The 6744-nt window shown below is 40.2% G+C and overlaps 1 protein-coding gene across 4 annotated transcripts in view; it reads right to left on the bottom strand.

The window, feature by feature from the left end:
• The window catches only part of Trmt9b (tRNA methyltransferase 9B (putative)), a 27168-nt gene extending 24419 nt beyond the window's left edge, over positions 1-2749 (bottom strand). For all 4 annotated transcript variants that reach the window (XM_033765391.1, XM_010621786.2, XM_010621795.2 and 1 more), the window contains exon 1: positions 2611-2749. The gene's annotated coding sequence lies outside the window, so the exon portion shown is untranslated. The remainder of the gene's footprint in view (positions 1-2610) is intronic.
• Positions 2750-6744: the final 3995 nt, after the last annotated feature.

The following is a 6744-nucleotide window of genomic DNA, read 5'->3' as shown; positions in this document are numbered from 1 at the left end:
TTTTACACAAAAATTACTGAACCAGCTGCAATTCAAGTTGACCTCCTGACTTATGAATAAATTTCCCCTAGAGAAAGGACTACAAAAAAGGTTAATATGTGAAACGTGCCAGAATTGCATAAGCAAATTATAAGCGAATTCTTAAGCTTCCTATAAAAACATATAGTACTTTCTCCCAAAAGAAATTAAATGACTTCAACTTGTTCCAGGAAATCTTATAAACATGGAGGGTCAACTGAATCCACTGGCTTAATTAAATGTATACCAACTAAGACAGTATTACTAAATTGTACTATATCATTCTGGTGCAACAGAACTAGTTAATATTTGTTCATATTGTCAGCTACTTCTATATCATTTTGAGGGGTACTCCTAGTTATTTTTCATTGTTCATGTTTAATCTTTTTATTTTTCTTAAATTGATCATGAAATTCATCAAAAGGCTCTTAGCTACTTAAAAATAATTGTACCTTCCATACCAAAAAGCACTCTGTACTACAGAGGTCTTGAGGGGCACAGAACGAGATTATAAGAGAAGCCTGGTGTGCCAGGAAAGGTCCATTCTAGAGTAAATGCCTTGAATCCTAATGGCTTGCCTGATAATGAGACAACTGGTCCCCGGTCCAGATCACAGCTCACAACCACTTTTCCTAATCTCCATGTCTTTTGGGTGTATCCTACACTGCCATAGACAGTACCTCTTGGCCTATATAGTGATTCTCAGGATGGCAGGTTGTGCTGCCTGTAGTTTCTCCCAACATCCCACTGACCCCAGTCTTGGTTCCTATGTAAGGATCACAAATCTAGGTGTGCTTCGGCAAGCTTTAGCTCTCTATGTCTTTCGAATTTGTGTATATATTTAAACCTCAGGTATTTCTGGAACGCATTTATATGATCTGTGCTATTGGGAGCCAATGAGGTTGACTTATTAGGTAGTATATTTAAGAAGGACATCAATGGAGCTAGTAGTCAAAGCATCTCATCGTTCCTCATATAGTCTTAGGGTAAAGGAGATGATGTTTGTTTCCTGATCCCCCAAAGCTAAAGGCTGTGCACCGAGATTAGGGATCCTGATTTGGGCATCCATTAACCTTCCCAGCTTACTCGGCCATCTAAGTGCCTTTCTCTCAGGTATTATTCCCAAAGAAATTAGCCCCATCTGCCTCCAAAGACAAAGCCTTGAACACTTTGGCTGGGAAGAGTATGGAAAGAATTTTAGAAGGTGTGGAAGGCCTTTGTGAGCTACTTGGGTGGGAACAGAGGCAGGAGGTTTATCTATGTGGCCCACTAGTACCCCCGAATACTTACATATATTGCTAACTTCCCTTAATTTCCCTAAATTATGATCCAAATATGCCCCTGTATAAAATGTATAAATAATATATTCTTCTCAAAGAAGTATTTGTGTAAAGACAAAACAAGATAATTTTTTTTTAAAAGTTGAACTCTGATATGTCCTTTTACTCTATCAGCCATGTGTCCCTGTATATTTAGTATTAAATGCATTTTCCCTCATTTCCTTGAATAAATGGGAAGCTATCTTCTAGGGCAAAGGTTCTAAATTGAACTTTCTGAAATTTGGGGCAATTCATTACGTGAGTTTTCTTAAGAAAAGGGTCAGCATTTTAAATCATAACTAAGGCCAAGGTTAAGGGGGAAAGGGATTTTCTGCACCAGAAAAAAAAATACACAATCACCTGATCGACAGATACTAATTGTATATTTCTAAGGCAAATATATTTTCTGACACATATAAGTCACTAAGGATAATGATAAAACAGGTCATCCTCACCCTCTACACTATTCAGGAGCCTAAGATTTAATATGTGAAACACAATGAAATAGAAAATTAAAATATACAGGACCTTTACTCTATAGTCTTCAAAGGAAACAGTCAAATGAACATGCAGTTCAGGTAATCAGATTGGATTAGAATCATGTAAAAGTCATTATTATCTTAGGACTTGGCAGTTATGGCCATGGGAGTGAATTAAATCAAATGAGGTTGTGCAGGGTAAGAAAAAAAATAAGGGTAGAATACCAGAGGTCACCAACATTTACCCCCCGGATAATGTTAGTAAGAGAGGAGCAGCAAGTCACCTGCTATCAGACCACTGCCATAATTCAATTTAAAAAATATTGATAACACCCAGTAGGCAACAGTTGCACTGGGACCTGCCAAAATAGCAAAGATCGCGGAGGTGGTGGGGTCCTCACTGTCTGGAACTTACAGGCTCACAGGAAATTAGCACAAAATAACAGCAGAAAATAGGGGAAAGCAAGCATGTGATAGATAGAAGAGTGCGGATAGCAAGCAGTATTCACTTCTGTCGTTTGGGTGACACTTTGACTCCATGACTCCTTCTAAATGATGAAGTCAGTGCAACAGCCTCATTAATATGCTCCACTGTACACAAAACTCTCTCATGGTCACCTAAAGGGGTCACAGTGAAAATGGCAGGGAAGGAAACAAATGGCATTTCTAACTGAAATCCTATGAGCAGAACAACCTTTGGGCTTCAAGACAACAGAATATGTGACAGTGGGAGAATGTGGCCCTCGGTAAAATCCCATCCAGGACAATCAAACTACTCTGGAGAAAATACTTACTGAGAGAAAGCAGGCAACAGGAAGGGATACCTTAAGGCAAGCAGAATAAATATTTCTCCAAGTTCTTTGTTTCTCTTGAAATTTTCCAAGGACTATGTCTAAATGGACTTCATGTAGGAGTAGGGTATTACCTCCAAAATCTAAATAAAGGAAATAAATGTGATAACATCTGGGTGAGGAATGTGTGCGTGCGTGTGTGTGTGTGTGTGTGTGTGGTTACTGGACAGTAATATAAAAAAGAATGATAAAAAGAGGATGATATTGGTTTTAGTTTTATACAAAATCAGAATTCACAGCACAATCTAGATCATGAGATCCACTATCAAACATCATTCCTCCACAGGCTATGAGTAGGCCAGACTCACTGTAACTGTAGCACAATGCATTTTGATTTTATAGATTAGAGAATTCCAGAAAAGAACAAGACAATCACATATGAGATGTAAGGAAAGTAGAAGCAGAGCATCCAGCTCCGATCAGGTATGCACTTCTCAGGTCAGTTTGACAAAAGCAGCTCTACATCTGCACGGAAGCTTCTTGGATCAGCAGCTTGCTAGAAGATTTTCTGATAATAAAGCAAGACAATATTAGAGAGAAGCAAAACATTCATTGCCATCCTCTCTCCTCACAGGAAGGGTGAAGAATCTCACAGCCATTTTACTGGTGAAGGATTGTTGAAAAATCTTTTCAATGAAGGTCACGTTATTTGTTATAAATCAGCATCAGCTAGGGTTTTTTTCTAGGGGTGGAACTGAAAGGGTAATGTGAGGATAAATTACATACAGGTGTCCCTTAAAACTATGCTTATAAGTGAGTCCAAAACAGGCACTCTCTGGTCACTACTCAAAACAGAAAATTAAAAAAATCTGATTATGTATTTGAGTTTCAGGAAGAGGACCCATATGCATACAAAGTATGGTAGCTTCTGCACCTATGAGAATCTCTTCCTGTGTGTTCTACCTCTGACCTACTCCTCTTAACTGTCTCCCCAGCCCTTTCCCATTTGATCAGCCTAAAGTTAAGTGACCACTTGGTCCAGAAGTTCACGTTCTTGTGGATTTCATAGTCCACAAAAAATCTCAAAGGGTCATTTGCAGGACCACAAAAAAGGGGTGATGTTTTTACATGGCACACAGACAAACAGGTGGATAGATAAAACTGACTTCCACAATTAAATCCTATATTTATTATTACCGTACCTGCAGAGATGAGGGGACACTCTTCTTAAAGCTGGGAGGACTTAATTTCAAACTAAAGGAGTCCTTCAAAATAGAATAAAACTTAGCTTCTGAAAAACTAATTGAATAATCTTTACTTTCCTCGATTCACAATAAATTGATGAAAACATTTTTGTAAAGCAACACTAGAATAGAGAACTGAGTTTTGCAAAACACATGAATACTATGGTCTCCAAAGCCCCATGACCCTGCCTTCCTAACTCTGTCCCCTGAAATTTGTCCTTGTTACGCTGGGGGATTCATTCTCACACTGCACTAAGGTCAAATATCTTGGCACGTCACAAAAGAGCCCTGCTGTGATTTGACAGCAGCCACCCACCCTCTTCTCCCGTCATGTCCCATTCCCAGCCACTGCCCTGTGCTCTGTTGATTCTCCCTGCAATCGGCCACCAGAAAACTCTATCTTCCAGCAAATAAGGACTTTATAAAGGAAATACCGTAAATCAGTACATTGCTCCTTTATGGAAAAACTCTTGCATTGACAAAGGAAAAAGGAATCAGCTCAGTGACTTATTTACAGCTCTCGATCTAGTATCATGGTCCCAACTTGTAATTCTCTGAATGCTTTGTACAACAGACTTCATTGTGCTTTCTGTTCATCGGTTCCCTCTGCCTGGAATTTCCTTCTTCCTCTAGACCACCTAACAGACATAACTGAGGCTTTTGGGTCCCATTCTCTACAAAGTCTTTCTGTCACCCAGACAGGACACATCACTGACGCTCCCTGCACTATCCAGATGCACCTCATTCCTAGCCCTGTGGTGGCCATTCTTTGGTATACATTGGCTGTTTAATATCCACCTGCATAGTGTGTGGTAGTGCTAAGATACAGGGCCCACCCATTCAGCAAAAATACTGAAGCAGGTGGTATGGTGCAGTTCCTATTACTTCTCCCCTAGAGGGATGATTCAAGGGATTGGTGGCCCCCCAAAAGATATGTCTATATCTTAATTGCTGAAACTTGTGACTCAAAAAAAGGGGTGCAGATGCAACTGGGGATCTCAAGATGAGATCATTCTGTGTTATCCATGTGGGTCCTGTTCAATAGCAAATATAACAGAGAGAAGAGAGAAGACAGACGAAGAGACAGAGGTGGGAGTGATGCATTCACAAGCCAAGGAGTGTCTAGAGAGGTGATGTAAAACCTATGGCTCGAGTGCTACAGCAGGCTATTTGTTATCATTGAAACCCCTAAAAAATTCGTTATCCCTGCTCTAGAGCCACCAGGAGCAGCAAATGGCAAGGAACATTCAACAGGAGCATGGCCCTGCTGATAAACTGATTTAGAATCCCTGTCCTCCAGAGCTGCAAGGGGATACAATTCTATTTCTTTTAAGCCATTTAGTTTGTGTTTACTTGTTACATAGTCTGCAACACACAGATGGCCTCATCATATGACCTAGATTCAGTCTATCAGGAGTTCTCGTTCTGGACTCTGCGTCTAAAACAAGACACTCAAAGGTAAAGGACCCATCGTGATAAACAGCAGCAATTATAGCTCCTGGCCATGGTGGCAGTGCCCTGATCGCAGGATCTCTGCCAGGGCACCCCTTTCCTTCTCAGACTGTCCTGGTCCATGCCCATTCTCCAGCCTACAGTCTCCTGATTCTACACTATTCCGGGTGTATTCCAGAAAATTTTCTTCTCTGATCACGGTGTCCATAACTAATTTCTGTCGATTGTAATTTCAAAATTTGACTAATTACTTTTTTAAAGAACTGTTGATAGTAGTTATAGTTCAGTCCATTCAGAAAATGTGAAAATTCTGAAGAGTATCATTAATCTTCCCGAGAGGGAATCTGGCAGACAACCGTGCACACTGGGTGAAAGCTAACTGAATTAACCACCTAGAGTACAGAGACTGAGTGTCCAAATAAGGCAACGCTTTGGGAGCAACTCCACTGTCACCAGAACTGCACATAAGGCTCATGAAATTAAGAAGGTAGTGAGGCATTTGAATTGCTTATGAAAGAAAAAAATCTCTATAATCAATTCATTCTTTTTAAAAAATTAATTTTACTGGCACATTTTAGGTATACATATACAATACAATAATTCTTAAGACAAGACACAAGCTTGATTCTCTCGGTTTTTTTGTTTTGTTTTGTTTTGTTTTGTTTTTGGTACTGGGGATTGAACTCAGGTCCCTGCGCTTGCAAGGCAGGCCACCGAACTGCTGAGCTAAATAAATCCCTGGTCCTTGATTCTCTTACCTCTTGAAGTTGTAGAAGAACTAGATGGACCATCCAGTGGGGAGGGGTCCTGCTTGGACCACTTCATCTTGAGTCATCTCTGCATAGCCAGCATAGTGTACCCCATTTTCTATGAAGTTGCTCCCATCCTTGAGCAGGAAGGAATCAACCTCAGGCAGGGGGTCTTTTCTGCAGATCTAGATGACTGGATAACAATTCGTCAGTGACCCTGAGGCAGTCGTGGTCAGGGGGCCAGATTCCGAGGGCAAAAAAGTAGCAGGGTTTAAGGTTTTAACTGGAGCAAAATATAAGGGGGGATTTTCACAGATGAGGGCCTGATATTATGTGACTCTATTATTTGAGAGCCATCAATGTCCTGTTATTCAATAGTTCTAAAAGGCATGGGAAAACTGAATAATTTACTTTTTCCTAATGTTATCTGGTCAGCTTTCTCAATTAGCATTACTGCAGCTGCCAGGGCTTTATAAACAAAGGAACTATCTCTTCACAGCTGGATCTAAACTCTAAGATAAATATATCACTGGCTAATTCTATGGGCCTATTCCTTCAAGGAGCACCCCTAAAGCAGTATGATTTCTTTTAGTCAGGTACAAACTAAAAGACTGGGTCACATTTAGGATCCCTGATACAGGGGGGCAGCAGAAATAGTTTTAGCTGTTTAAATGCTGACTCTTGCTCTTTAC

Source organism: Fukomys damarensis, unplaced genomic scaffold (genome assembly GCF_012274545.1).
Source record: "Fukomys damarensis isolate Sample0158 unplaced genomic scaffold, DMR_v1.0_HiC HiC_scaffold_18, whole genome shotgun sequence".
Classification (NCBI taxonomy): domain Eukaryota; kingdom Metazoa; phylum Chordata; class Mammalia; order Rodentia; family Bathyergidae; genus Fukomys; species Fukomys damarensis.
The sequence above is the reverse complement of the archived record's forward strand: the minus strand, read 5'-3'. Positions and strand labels throughout refer to the sequence as shown.